Raw genomic sequence first — 14,727 nt, 5'->3', positions numbered from 1 at the left:
CTCTGCTCCTGTCTGCTCTTCTCTGCTCCTCTTTGCTCTTCTCTGCTTCTCTCTGCTCCTCTTTGCTCTTCTCTGCTCCTCTTTGCTCTTCTCTGCTCTGCTCCTCTTTGCTCTTCTCTGCTTCTCTCTGCTCCTCTCTGCTTTTCTCTGCTCCTCTTTGCTCTTCTCTGCTCCTCTTTGCTCTTCTCTGCTCTTCTTTGCTCCTCTCAGCTCCTCTCTTCTCTTCTCACTACAATGTGTTTGGCAGGTAAAGCTGTCCTGATCCTTCAGCCTGATCATGAACATTCCCCTGACGAGACACAGAGTTTACAGCATCAGGCAAACTCCGCGCTGAACTTTTCCCCGGCTGCCGAGGCTGTTTCCTATTAATATTTCACATCCATAAAATGGTTCCCCAAAGCTGGCCAAGGAGACTTGGTAAAACAGTTTTTTGGGGGCGGTTATGTTTAATTCATGTTTTGGAAACATCAGTTTCACCATATAATCCACAGCATCGTCTCCTCGTCTTCACTCTGCACTTATTTGGATATACACTGAATACACTTCCCATTGAAGACTACAGCCATTGGCGGTTAATGGTCTCCCACTACCTCAGATCTTCCTCCAGTCTTTGTAACTCAGTCCTTCTCAATTATGGTGAGACGTTGCGTTGAAAGACTTCCTAAGTGTGTCTCTGTGTTACTTGTGTTGCATGAATCCAGTAATGAACCTGTAATCAATGATCCTCTGAAGATCATTAGTGGCTGTTGGCTTCCTGCTGAGAAGTCAGCATACGAGTGCGGTGGTGTTGGGCGTTTCTGTGTCCGTATAACTGCACTGAGGAGGTCATAAAATGTAGGAGCTAAAAGGCTAACGTTTCTAGCAAAAACTGTTTTTACCTCAGAATATCTGGATAAGAGCGTTCGGGACATGGAAGTCACCAACCGAGAACACTTCACTGAAAAACAAATCAGAAAATCAGCTGTAAAATGGGTCAGACTGAAACTATATTAATAACACTACATTTACAGTACAGTAATCGAACATTTGCATACATACAACCCAGTAGTGACATCTTTTAAGGCTAAATGCAGTGGCTACTTTGGCAGAATATGGAGGCGAGACTAAATAGGCTAAAATGCTAACGCTAAGTTGTCTGGGGGGGAAAAAGAAGCACTGATAGGAGGAGGCCAGGGAAGCGAGCAGGTGCTAGGCTAAAGGCTAACACAGCCAAACACCTACACCAGTCTTTTCAGCTAGCTTGCTTGCTCAACGCTGTGCTGGGATAACACTGGGTGGACAGCAACACTATCCAGTAAATGTACTTGGCTAGGTGCTAGGCTAGGCTAAGCTACGCTATGTAGCTACTGTGATCCATTGTGGTCACATAAACCTACCAGTAAACATAGAGCCCACCATTAACGGAAACATTAGCATGTTTAACAAGGTAAAATTACAAGGTTGTACTATTACTTACTATTAATACGTTGAATAACAACTGAAAATATTACATACATGCTTTCTTCAGTACAAAAATGAAAGATTAGCATTTATTAATTTTATTAATTTTTATTTTATTAATTTAATCAGCTACACAGTGAAGGTTTGCTCATTTTCATGATCGGCAGTAGGTCATACAGCGCCCCAAAATACATCAACAAGTGTGCACCATCTTAATGAAGACCTGGATGTGGTTTGAGTGGGACTAAGAGAAGTGTGTGGGCTTGTATTCATCCTGGCTGATCCACTACAATAAGGGTAAGCTGAACATGTGTAAGTATATATATATATATATATATACACTTAGTTTTTTTACTAAACTATTATTTTAACATTAGCTTAACCATGTGCTAACACACTTCACACTCATGCCAGCCTTTACCTTACGCTATATGCAGTGGTCCAGCAAATTGACTGAGTTTCCCTACATAGTTTGTTAATAATGTAGCTTTAAATAAAGTGGCACCAAAAACATGAAATTGCACTGAGGATAAATAATGAATCACAGAAAGAGCGCGAGAGTAAGAGAGAGAGAGAGAGAGAGCGCGCGACTTCCAGATGAATGCAGAAGAACGTGAACCACTGTGTGGTGGCTTTCTTGTAGCTCGCACCTGCAGACTTAAATAACAGATCATGCTGAGCGTTCAGTGGTACAGGCCTTGGCTTCCTCCAGCAGACCACAGAGTAAGAGAGAGAGAGAGCGCGAGAGAGAGAGAGCGCAAGAGAGAGAGCGCAAGAGAGAGACGAGGAAAACGCTAAGGATCAAAAGTAGGTCATCCTCTCCCAGACTTGCATCACGTCCCTCTGTAAACCAATTTGCCAGTCCATGCTGCAGTGCTGCATGTCTCTGCCATGAGAGGGAGATAAAAAGCCAAATCTGAGCTGATGGGACCCCCACCCTCACCCGCCTCCCCCTTTTCTCATTCTCAACACATGCACACACGCGCTATGAATCTGTGATCTTGTCTTCAGGCCTACATCGATCATTCATGACCTGTTCTAGCAGGAAGTTGCTTCAGTGAGTTACGGAGAGAACAGACATATTTTTATAGAAAATTTATTCGTATAAATTAATCATAAACACAGGGCTGGATCCTCCGGACGGGGCTCAAACAAGCCCTAGAATGGAAAATTGTATTTTCCTTGGCATAGTTTAATAACGAGAGGTCGGGACATAGAAGTAAAACAACCCGTGAACCTCAAACATGAAATCTTTCGTCAAGAAACTTTAAAAGCTGTAAAACGGGCCAATTTCAAAACCCCCAAACTGTTACGTAATTGACTCTAGGCTCATTTTATTCACTCCCCCAAAATTAACATACACCCAGCCCACTAGAGAAATCCCGTACACAGCGCCCACTTCAGGAAAAAATGGTGTTGTTGATACTCCAGACTCTTTTGTTAGATATCGGAAACGTGACACCATGCCAGACTGCGACTTTGCCTGTGCCACTGCCGGCAGAAGGGGAGTGCAAAAGCGGCACAAGCTGAAATGAGACCTGCTAGGCGGGTGCTGGGCTAAAAGCTAATCCAGCCAAACAGGTACAGTCTGTTCAGCTAGCAAACCAACTCTATCAAGAAAGACTTGGGGACAATTGAAAAAATGCAGATGCAAATGATTGCAGTGTCGTTCTTGCGTTGCTAAATAGGCTTGAAGGACCGCACTGGAGCAGGAAAAGGTGGAAAAGAAGGCGGATGACTGGCTAATAAGAAAACCTGACCTTTGACACCACACCTTGCCAATGATGGCAACACAACACAAGTATTTGAGATTCCTCAAAAATGAATTCAGGGCTGTTCTGAGTGTGGAGGAACGTAATTTTACCCAACCATCAACCAAACTACTGATGCACAGATGTGATAAAACTTTTGCACAAAACTCTGCAATGCATATATGTGTCTTTCTCTCTCTCTCGCTCGCTCACTCTTTCTTTCTTTCTCCAAGAGTTCTTTTTCAGTGAAGGCTGCTGACTCATCATCCTCCAGAAACTCTCAATGTGGAGAGAGAAAGGGAGAGATCGAGCGAGAAGCTGCAGCTTTGATCTGGCGGAGAGAGAGGAAGTGAGGGGATGAGAGGTGGGAGCGTGTGAAATCGCAGTGGATTCGAGCTCGGCTAATTTTAGGTCCCAAACACGGTGGAGGAGGTTTATATAAGAGGCTCTGGAGCAGGAGTGAAGAAGAAAGCAGAACCACGTTCCCTCAGCTTTCAGAGGACCACAGCCAGAACCAGCACAGCCTGGGAATCCAACAGCAAGCTCCAAAGTGGTCTTCGCTCACTTCAGCTGATGTAGCTAACGAGCAGTGGGACTATATTATGGAGACTAGGGGTGTAAGATAATATCGATATTTCGAAGTGTCACAATATTATGTTTTGCGATACTGTTTCAAATCATTAAAAAAAAGATTTTTTTTTACCAATTTAGCTGAGCCAATCCACCCACCCACTCACTAGATAGTGTGTTTGTTAGTTTTATCTTGTAAAACGACCCATTTTTATGCTCAGTGGAAACATCTCACAACTAAGAGTCAATTCTTTAAATCCAACGTTGTAAATAAAATTACTAAAAACTGTAAAAATGATTTCTACAGCTTAACCTACACCTTAACCTACACCTTACTCTACACCTAAACCTAATCTTAACCTACACCTTACTCTACACCTAAACCTAATCTTAACCTACACCTTAATCTACGCCTAAACCTAACCTTAACCCAATCTTAACCTACACCTTACTCTACACCTAAACCTAATCTTAACCTACACCTTACTCTACACCTAAACCTAATCTTAACCTGCACCTTAATCTACACCTAAACCTAATCGTAACCCACACCTTACTATACAGCTATACCTAACCTTAACCTACACCTTAATCTACACCTAAACCTAATCATAACCCACACCTTATTATACAGCTATACCTAACCTTAACCTACACCTTAATCCACACCTAAACCTAATCTTAACCTACACCTTTACTTACACCTTAATCCACACCTAAACCTAATCTTAACCTACACCTTTACTTACACCTTAATCTACACCTAAACCTAATCTTAACCTACACCTTTACTTACACCTTAATCTACACCTAAACCTAATCTTAACTTACACCTTTACTTACACCTTAATCTACACCTAAACCTAATCGTAACCCACACCTTACTATACAGCTATACCTAACCTTAACCTACACCTTAATCTACACCTAAACCTAATCTTAACCTACACATTTACTTACACCTTAATCTACACCTGAACCTAATCTTAACCTACACCTTAATTTACACCTTAATCTACACCTAAATCTAATTTTAACCTAACCTTAACCTACATCTTACTCCACAGATAAATCTAACCTTAACCTACACCTTAATCTATGCCTGTGTTCTTAACCGTTATTCTAACCTTACCCACACTGAAATGATGAATCCTTATGATCTTTATGAATGCCTGTGTGATCTATGAACTACTTTCCATGTCTACAGACACTCTTATGGCATGTATTCATAAGATGCATCCCATGTCCGATTGGATTGGACATAGATGACAACCCTTGGCTTGAAAAACATGATAGATGGTGGAAGAACAGCCAATGGGTGCAAAGGGTGTTGCTGCAGGACTATTTCTGAGATCTTTAATCATATACGTCAATATATGTGATTTATATTTAATCTGATTTATGGCACAGCTGTCATTAGGATCTTTTCAGGGGTGATTGCTCGAAGCACTTTAGCCCTGCAATCATATTTGAGCTCCCTCATATCAATCCAGCACCTCCCTGCAGCTATACCTTAAAAGCTTTCACGTTTACACTCTCTTTAATGACACCACGTCAACTGAGCCTCTTTTCACTCAGGGGTTATTGAATCATGACTGAAGTCTGAAGTCTGAACTGGTCCTTTCCTGGTGTACATTCAGTTTAAAGATGTACGCAGAATTATTTATTTATTTGTTTTGATCAATTTTTTCCTTTTTTTTCCTAAATTTGATCCTGACACCTAACCCACACATTCGTAACTGCCCCTAGCACTAGCAATGCTCCCGGCACTAAGAGGGTAGGGACTTAATATGTCTCCTCCATCACTTGCAAAGCCATCCACCCACTCTTTTCAAGCTACCATCGATGGGCCATCGCCGGGCAGCCAACATGCTCGGAGAAAAGTGCCGGGTCTCTAGCTGCTCCGCACTAGCTAACAGATGCCTGTGCCGGCTAAGGTCGCTTTAGACGTAATCAGGGGAGAGAACACGGCCAATTGTGCTCTCTCTGACTCCGGCTACAGATGGCAAAGTGGCATGAGAGAATTTTCTCTGTTTGTGGTTCGGCCTCCTGTCTGCATAAACATAAATTTGGAAGGTTTTCACAGTAGCATTTTTTTCCGGACCCAGGAGTGCTTGCTCTAAGAGGTCGGATCATTTGGTCAAGCTGTTTAGTGCTTAGAAGCAGCCCAGAGAACTGATCTTTGGCCCTCCTGAAATTGGCGGTCTGGGGTTCCCTTCAAGCAGAATCTGGTGCAGCCTGCTAAAGATGTGGAAGCTATGCACTCCCAGTGCTGTGTGTGGATTTGCATGATTGGGTTATTTTGTCACATGACTGCTTCATCTTATCGCCTGCATGGCTAAAAAAAAACCTTCTCCAATGAGAATGACTCCATATATCCATATATACCAAGGTATTGTTCTGTGTGATAATAAGCCCCTCCCACGAACGAGTCCAGAATCCAGAGCCGTCTGCGCTCTCAGATTTACCAAAAAGCTGCGAGAGATGAGCGGACAAGGGCCTAAGTGTTGCCCCTTATTGTCAGGCTGACCCTCCAAGCACGATAGCAGCTAATATGTGCGTCTGTCAAATGATGTAATTGACCAAGCAGTTCGCGCTCTTCTCCAAGTGTCTTCAGCTGTTCAGTAGCTATTTCTGAGGTACTCGATTGCGGTCCCGGTCTCAAGGCTGTAACTGAGTCTTGCCTTGGTCTCAACATCATTTTCTGTAACTCTGTTTTGTCTCACAGTGTACAAAATACCCCCTCGGGGGTCTTGCGTTGAGTGGCTACTCAATCGTTGGCAGGCTGCCAAATTGCTTATTATAGCACACCGAAGCACAATGGCAGCGAAACGTTCGGTTAACAATTTTTAAAGGACATTTGAGCTTTAGAGGCTTGAGTCGTACGATTTAACGCCACAAATTGCCTTATTTGACAGTGTCTCAAGCTAAACATGTACAGTACCGAATGAGCTAATAAAGAAAGAGGTGGCTAATCACAATCATACAATTACTAGTTAGCAAACATTAGCCATGTACCTCAAATTCCTGACTGGTTTGTCCATACTTTAAAACTAGGTCTTACAGAAACTCTGAAGGAAAGGGTTTCCTCCAATCCTAAGTCTTCAGATACACAAATAGCCCTCACATAGCTATTCCAGAGGTATCCTGGACCTAGTTACAGTTGCTAAGGACCAGAGGATGAGGGCCAGCTGGATGAGCTAGCTAATATGCTACAGTGCCACTCTGCTTAGCCGTGATCTGAGTCTAAATTGCATTAATAGACACTATAATGCTTTAATAAGTTGGTTTGGTTGGTGGTCACTCTTTAGGGTTTGCTGGGTTAGTTATCGTCCACATTTCACACTTTGCAGTCTCGGTCTCAGGGTTCGGAGAAATTGGAAATGTTTAGAGACCAGGCAAAGAGCAAAGAGTATTTTTTGTGAGAACACAGCTGTGCAAAGTGAAAAAACACCAGAAGCAGAACCAGAATTAGCTCCATGCCGCGTGGACAAAAATATTGGGACACCTGCTCATTTATAGTTTCTTCCAAAATCAAGGGTATAAAGAAAGCATTTCTATGAGGATTTGATTGCATTCAGAGAGAACGCAGTTCCACTGCTTCATAGCTCAATGTTGGGGAGCTTTATTCTCCTCTACCCCACGTCTGACTTTAGTCGTGGAGCCAATGGGCTATTGTGCATCAGCTTCAGAGAGTCCTATTCTATTGGCACTACTTCTCTACAGGGACTAGACGAACTGTGTCAGCAATGGGTTCGAGTTGAAGCTGAAGGCTTTCATTAGAAGGGCAGTCCATAAACATTTGGACATATCATGTGCGTGCATGCAGACTGGCTAATGAGCTAATGTACACTCTAATGCATATGCAGATTGTGCTTCAGATGTCTTGGAGGAAGCGGGCGCTGGCCTTCAGCCTTCTAGCCTGGTAGCATTGTGCTTGTGATATAACTGAAACCCTATTCCTGTTAACCCAGAACATGCTGCTGCTGACTTCAACATCTAAGCAGTGCAATAACTGACTGGAATGACTACAGAGAGCGACAGTCCATCATGTCAGTCCTCCAGTTGAACAGCGGAAGCTCACTTGCAGTGAGAAAGTAGGTTGCATTCACAACCCCCTAGTGTCTGGAGCTTCCTGCATGAAGAGCCTTCATTCTTCTTGTGACTTCACCCTCTGACCCCCTCACCAACCACACCATGGGAGCAGGCCTGGATGGACCATCTGGATGTATGGGAATGTTCTTGAAGGGCTCGGCTTGAGGTCCCCTGTTATGAATATGCCTTGAAATCCTCCTCCTCCTTCTTTGTTTACACAAGAAGCTCATTGATACAAGTAAAACCTAAAACCTTGAACTGCAAGTTCTAATCCCGAGCCATGCCGCCCTGCCATCAGCGGCCGGAGTCAGAGAGAGCACAATTAGCTGTGCTTTCTGTGGGTGGGTAGCTGGTGTGTCGAACTGTGGACCAGACGCGTTGGCTGCCTGGCAATAGCAGTTGGAAAAGAGGCGGTGGCTGGCTTTGCATGTAGCGGAGGAGACGTGTGTTCAGTCCTTACCCTCCTAGTCTCGAGAGCATTGCTAGTGCTATGGGGGCTATGAAGGGGTGGGTTGTCTCTCACACTCTGTTGGATAGTGGATTACTCAGCATGGTGCTAGCCAGCAAGGACATCAGTTCACTGATGTAACAGTTAATTCTCCTTTTGCTTTAGTGAGACCAACATTACATTTACTACAATACCCACAATGCAATGCAAGTAACTGTATACTTCCTCAATCCTGCATGGTCATTAACCGACAAAGTCACACATATAAAGGTTGGAAGGTTTTATTTATTTATATAAATTTTTTTGCTTAAAGGAATATTATGCAAGACCTGGAATTTTTAGCTACTTGGCGCCCCCTACAGCTTCAGAGTGTATCTCACTTTTATGCCGCTGCAGTTTGTAACTTTTGCACTTGGACAGCTCTACATCTGTCTAAAATTAAATTGAAAATTGTGAAATTGGGATTATCTTTGCATCATCAGTTTATCATTATTTTAGCCACATAAAAGGCTTCTTAAATTAGTAGTGTTCTGCAATATATTGGCCATAGCCCGATGCTAATTTTGCAAGCTTGTGATTTCAATGCCCCTGTTACTAGCTAGCGTTAATAAAGCCTATGCTAACCTAACTGAAGCCTTTCGCTAGTTTAATTAACTTATTAATTAGCTTTCGGGCTCTAATATGTATGTTTGGTAGATTGTAGGCTATAGAGGCTATATTGTAGGCTATATTGTAGATTTGGTAGGCTATAATTGGCCTTAACCAAAACATGTAGCTATGAGCTGTCATTAGCTTGTCTGTTGGGTGGCTGACTGTCTTTTAAAAATGAATGTCTATTACTCCACTCAAAAAACAAATTAACAAATCTGGCTTTTAGAAAGATGCTAAGGCATTATGGGATATGTAGTGTCTACACTGCATTTGTGTGGTGTGTCTTGTAGTTCTGCTCAGCAATCCAGGATAAAATTGACTACCGCCGTGATTTTAGTGAGGCACAGCAACGTTTTACTGGGGCACGTCTCATGGTAATTTGGGTCTAATGATGCCCCTGGTTACGCAGTTCTGGCAAAGGTCTTGTGTAACCCTGTGAGTTCTGGCCCATTCTCCTTAATACAGTCAGTGGAGCATCAGCATGATGAAGCTGCTGTTTTAAGGATTTGGGGTTTTTTTTCTGGCTGAAATTGAAAAAAATTTTATTTCTCAAACTGAGTTGTTAGTCATTAAAGGGTGAGTTTAGTTGAGGCATGAGTCAGTCAATATGCACCCCTCTGTGGCATGACTTCATTAACATGTGGGTTTGGAGGGGATTTTACACAAGAACATGTGTAAAAACACCACAGCAATTAGGTAAGGCCAGCAAGCTGATGACCACTGTGGTGACCTTATAAAAATAAGCACATGGCCCAAAATATCCAGACTTCAGATTATATATATATATATATATATATATATATATATATATATATATATATATATATTAGTATATGCTTATTTTTATTTATATTTTCTTGACTCTGGATTTGGTGGTGGGAGGGGGGGTGGGGCTGGGGCTGGTCTGAAACACTGACTTTAGCACTCCTTTAGCCCACCGAATGGCCGAATGACATCATCGCTAATCACTGCACAGGATCCCTCCGACACAATAGCTTGCTCTGGAAGCCCACAGTAAAACACGCCCTCCCCCGGCCCTTCCATTTCCTGTGAATTAATAATGCCTTCTATTTCAGGCCTCAGCCAGGAAACACAGATCCTCGAAGTAAGCTCATTTTGCCCATGCCATTCAAAGGGACGTGTGAAGTGCCGGGTGTAAGAAACCTACCTTCACACAGCCATCAGCTCGTTGGAGCAGCAACAGTGATTCATGCAGTTGGGTCCAGTAGTATTTGGACAGTCACACAATTGCATTTATTACCCTCCAGTCCCTCTATATTTACAGGCTGGAAAGGCATCTGGAACTCATGGATATCATCAAATGGACTAGGGTTTCTTTCACTGTATGTTTTAGCCATTCTAGGCAGCCATACATGTACATGCCAAAACACTGCCTCCACCATGTTTGACAGATAATCATATTCTTCAGAACTGGTAATCTTGGTTGGAGCGTTGGCTGCCCGGTGATGTTGCATCTGCGGCAGTTCGAAAAGGAAAGGTGGTTGGTTGCGCATGTGTCAGTCCCCACCCTCCCAGTGTCGGGGGGCATTACATGTGATGGGGGAGAGTACTATTGAGGGTAATTGGCAATCTAAAACTGGGGAGGAAAATTGGCTTTAAAAAAAGAAGGTTTCCATCTAACTCCCTTACAGTGTTCTTGAATTGACTAGATGGCCTTTTCTTTAACATGTGACCATCTACTGTCTTCTGGGGTCTTCCAAGCCTTTTCCCAAATTGAATCAATTCAACACTTGAAACCAACACCAGACCCTTTATCTCCTTAATTTGTCATGAAATAATGAGAACTGCTTATGAGTCAATAGTCTGGTTACTCTTGAGCCTTTAAAACATACCATTAGCTGTAATGATAATCCATAAACAGCTAATGCTATGTTTTTGTAACCCCCCCTCTTCACTTCAGTCACAGCTTAGCACTAAGAATTTCAGTGGCCTCTCACAGATTGCGGCCCTGGTGTTAATTTTTTCCCCACAGATTTCATCGGTTATTAGTGGCCGTTGTGCAAAATCCACATTACAGACCAAAACATTCGTACCCTTAATGCTCTGTACAGGCCGAGTTTAGACACACAACTACTTGGTTCACTTGCAACAAGAGCTGGCTTCCTCCAGACAGCTGTCCAGATACGTTGAATTTACCAGTTACAGTTTAAGACAGCCAATTGTCCTTTTGCTTGGCTCCGGTCCCAGGAAAGGCAGATTGAGGCCACTGAGTTTATCATTGGGGTGTATCTCTCATGACAAGATATAGTGGTTGTAGAAGCAGCTGCTGCGTTGGTCCAACCATGTGATTAATATACAGCTGGGATTAAAAGACTCATAAAACTTGATCTAATTAAACAGAGTCCAGATTACAACAAGAATAATCCAAAGGTTCAATGGTAAAAGACGTGTCTTAAGCAGAGACAAGCAGAATACTAGAGCTTACAAACTGGGCTGGGCACTCAGCATGGTTAGCTAACTGTCCCAGCACAGAACCGCTGGGTGGGAGGGCTTAATGGCGTAGGGATCTGCTGGTTGGCTTTCATATTTGCGTCAAATTTGTGTCGCAACATCTTGTCATGAATCAATAATGTAGCAACAAGTACACTGTAGTGCACTGGCCTCGTCCAACAGTGCTACAGTCCTGCAGTACAGTGCTATACATACATAGCGCTATAGCTACATTGTCTTTTATGCCAGGAACACGGTGATCCGTCACAGTCATCCGTTAGCATAATGCTAAACGCATGCTAAACTGTCTCCTTGGCGTGCTTTGAGACCAGTGTGATTTATGCATATAGAGTACACAATGCTAACCAATGAATTACAGCTTCAGGGCGTTAGCTAGCTACATTAGCCGTAAAGTTGTAGTGCTAGGCTAAAGAGTGAAACTGCCGCATAATTATTACGAGACGTCATGCACTTCTAGGTCCTGACTTAGCAACACAGCAAATGGAAAAAAAACCCGTAACTGGTCTAAAGGGTCAGTAATGGCCTTAATAGCCATTGAGCTCTGCAGTGGAAAAGAGGCCCATCCTTTCCCCGCAGCACCGGCATATCAAAGAAGTGAATTCTTCTCATAGTTCTGCAGAACAACCCAATGCAGTACAGCAGAGGGAATTTTACTTTCACCATTGTCCATATGACCAGCAGAAACTCCCTAACAAACATGAAAACCCAACCACAAAGCACGAGGTCACATCAGAGCCGTGAGTAATCCTCAGTCGAAGCCGAAGATTCTTCCTAGGCACTGTTCTTTCTCCTCAACCTGACTCAGTACAGATGTTTGCATCTTTGCTGTGTCCTCATCACAAGACCTCTGACCACACATCCACCAGTGTATCACATTCCTCTGTGAGACGGCCAAAGCTCACATGTTAGTGGCATTGGGACATGTGGTATTACAGTGAATAAGCAGGTTCATTTTGGAAATGCTGGTATTAAACCTAATTAAGACCATCTGAAAGATGTTGTGTAGTCATTTTCACGCAAAACAATCAATGTCCTGCTCACTGAGGACAGGACTAGGAATTATCCACTACACAAACCCAAACACATCCCATACAATGTTACCTAGGAGATACAGATTTGCGCCGCTGACCCAAAACTAAAGAAACGTGAAAACGCCTTTAGGTGCGGTCGTGGGTGGGAAGATCAGTGGGGTGTCAGCGTGATCTGTACAGCCAGCAGAGGGAGCTGGAGGAAAGTAGCACAGCACATTTTGGAGGCTACCTTACATACGAAGTCAGATGTTTGACCTCCTCTACAAATTTCCGTTCCACCTTAAGTCCTAGGCCTCAGACCTCAGCATGAGAAAATGCCTCTTCTAGGTTTAAGGTTCATCAATCAGTAAGCTGGTCAGTAAGCGAGGCGCTAATTGCGAGGCGGTCCAGCAAAAATAGATAAACAACAAAGCTTATGGAGACCTTAGCTGGAATAAATACTGTATGTGATGGTATTGGGCTGTTGTGGGACAATTAGAAGGCTATTCATGTAAGGTTGACTTTCATGGAGCCTAAATGGTTGGACTGCACAGTAGCAGCATCTCCTTAACTTGGATATTCACTCGTCACTCGTTTTCATACAAACCATTACATATAAATGCTCCAATGTGATGTTTTAGCATCTGGAATTCATCTCAGGTTCGTCCTGATGTCTATGCACTGTGTGCTGTATGCGCGCTGTAAATATGGGAAGTATGTGGGATGATCTGTGCACAATTTGCTGCGTCCAAATTTCCCCTCAGAGAACAATAAATTACGCCCATCATCTGTGTGCTGGTTGGACTATTAGGTGGATTTTAAGGGAAGTTCTCAGGAAATGTTTGCCACCAGGAACCGTTACCTATTCGGTTTCAGGTTTTTTGTGTTGTGACCGAGAGGAACTGTAAACCTACTTCTCCAAACAGCAGAGGTTATGTAAGGAGGTTATGCTAGTCTTCACCGTCCTAGTGTTGGAGAGCATTGCTAGTGATGGTTGGAGTTCACATCAACGGGGATGGGGACATTGGTCTAGCACCACTTGGTCAGAAATTATGTAGTTAACTTCCCAAAACTTCCCAAATCTTCTCCAGTTAGCCTAGCATTAAGTAGCGTAGTGGCCTCACATAGGCCCTCCTAAATGTAGGCCATCTGGATATGAGCATCAGCCCAGTGTCAGTCTGGTTAGTGTGTCCCACGTTTAAGCAAGTCTGGAAATTCTGCCTTGGACATAAAAATATCAAAATGAGGAATTAGGACCAAACGTGAGTGTCTGTTGACTTTGTCAGTAGGCGAACTCATCCGGAGCTTGTTTTCGAGGGTGATGGGTTATCTCACAGCCTACTTGTTGGCGATCTGAAGGAACGCTGCCTTTTCTTTGACTTTCTTGTTGTGGAACAAGGGATTCTTTCATGTGAGCAAAGATCGGACTGGGGTGGACCGTTAATCATTGATGTCAATGCTGAGAAAGAGCGTAACTGCATTCTGCAGGCCGTAAACCATCACTGTAGTACGAGGACCTGCTGTGAGGCTCTTTACCACCTCGTCTTCACATTCGAAGAGGACGCTTCAGTTAGAGCGCTAATGGAGCTAAGGGTTTTTTTAAGGTACTGCAGTATCGGACATTAGGTGCTAGCGCCAGAATGTATCTAGCTGCTGATGCTTGGCGAGCTGGCACTAGCTTTGTGGCCAAAGGTAGTCCTCAGCCTGTAGGTACGAGAAAATGCCCTTTTTTAGGCAAACAAGAAGCAGTTCTTGCACATGTATGTTTCAACAAGGTTCGTCAGTCAGTCAGTGAGCTGGACAGTAAGCGAGGCGCTAGATGCTAGGCGGTTTAGCAAAAATAGATAAACAACAAAGCTTATGGAGATCTTAGTTGGAATAAATGCTGTATGTGGTGGTATTGGGCTGTTGTGGGACAATTAGAAGGCCATTCTTGTATGGTTGACTTTCACGGAGCCTAAATGGTTGGACTGTAAAGGTCTGATCATAGTAGCATCTCCTTAACCTGGATATGTAACTAATGTGATCTGGTCTGTCAACAAAGGATTCTTTCATGTGAACAAAGATCAGACTGGGGATCGGACCATTAATCAAGCATAGCTTGTAAGTTAGTTATGCTACATTAAGTAGCATAGAGGCCTCACATAGGCCTTCCTAAATGTAGGCCATCTGGATATGAGCATCAGCCCAGTGTCAGGCTTGTTAGTGTGTCCCACGTTTAAGCAAGTCTCCTACAGTTAGACCTGGCAATAAAGGACTGTTAGGACTGCTGTACAGCATTTCTGCACCC

The sequence above is a fragment of the Salminus brasiliensis genome, chromosome 14, assembly GCF_030463535.1.
Source record: "Salminus brasiliensis chromosome 14, fSalBra1.hap2, whole genome shotgun sequence".
NCBI classification, from domain to species: domain Eukaryota; kingdom Metazoa; phylum Chordata; class Actinopteri; order Characiformes; family Bryconidae; genus Salminus; species Salminus brasiliensis.
Note: the sequence above shows the minus strand (reverse complement) of the source record.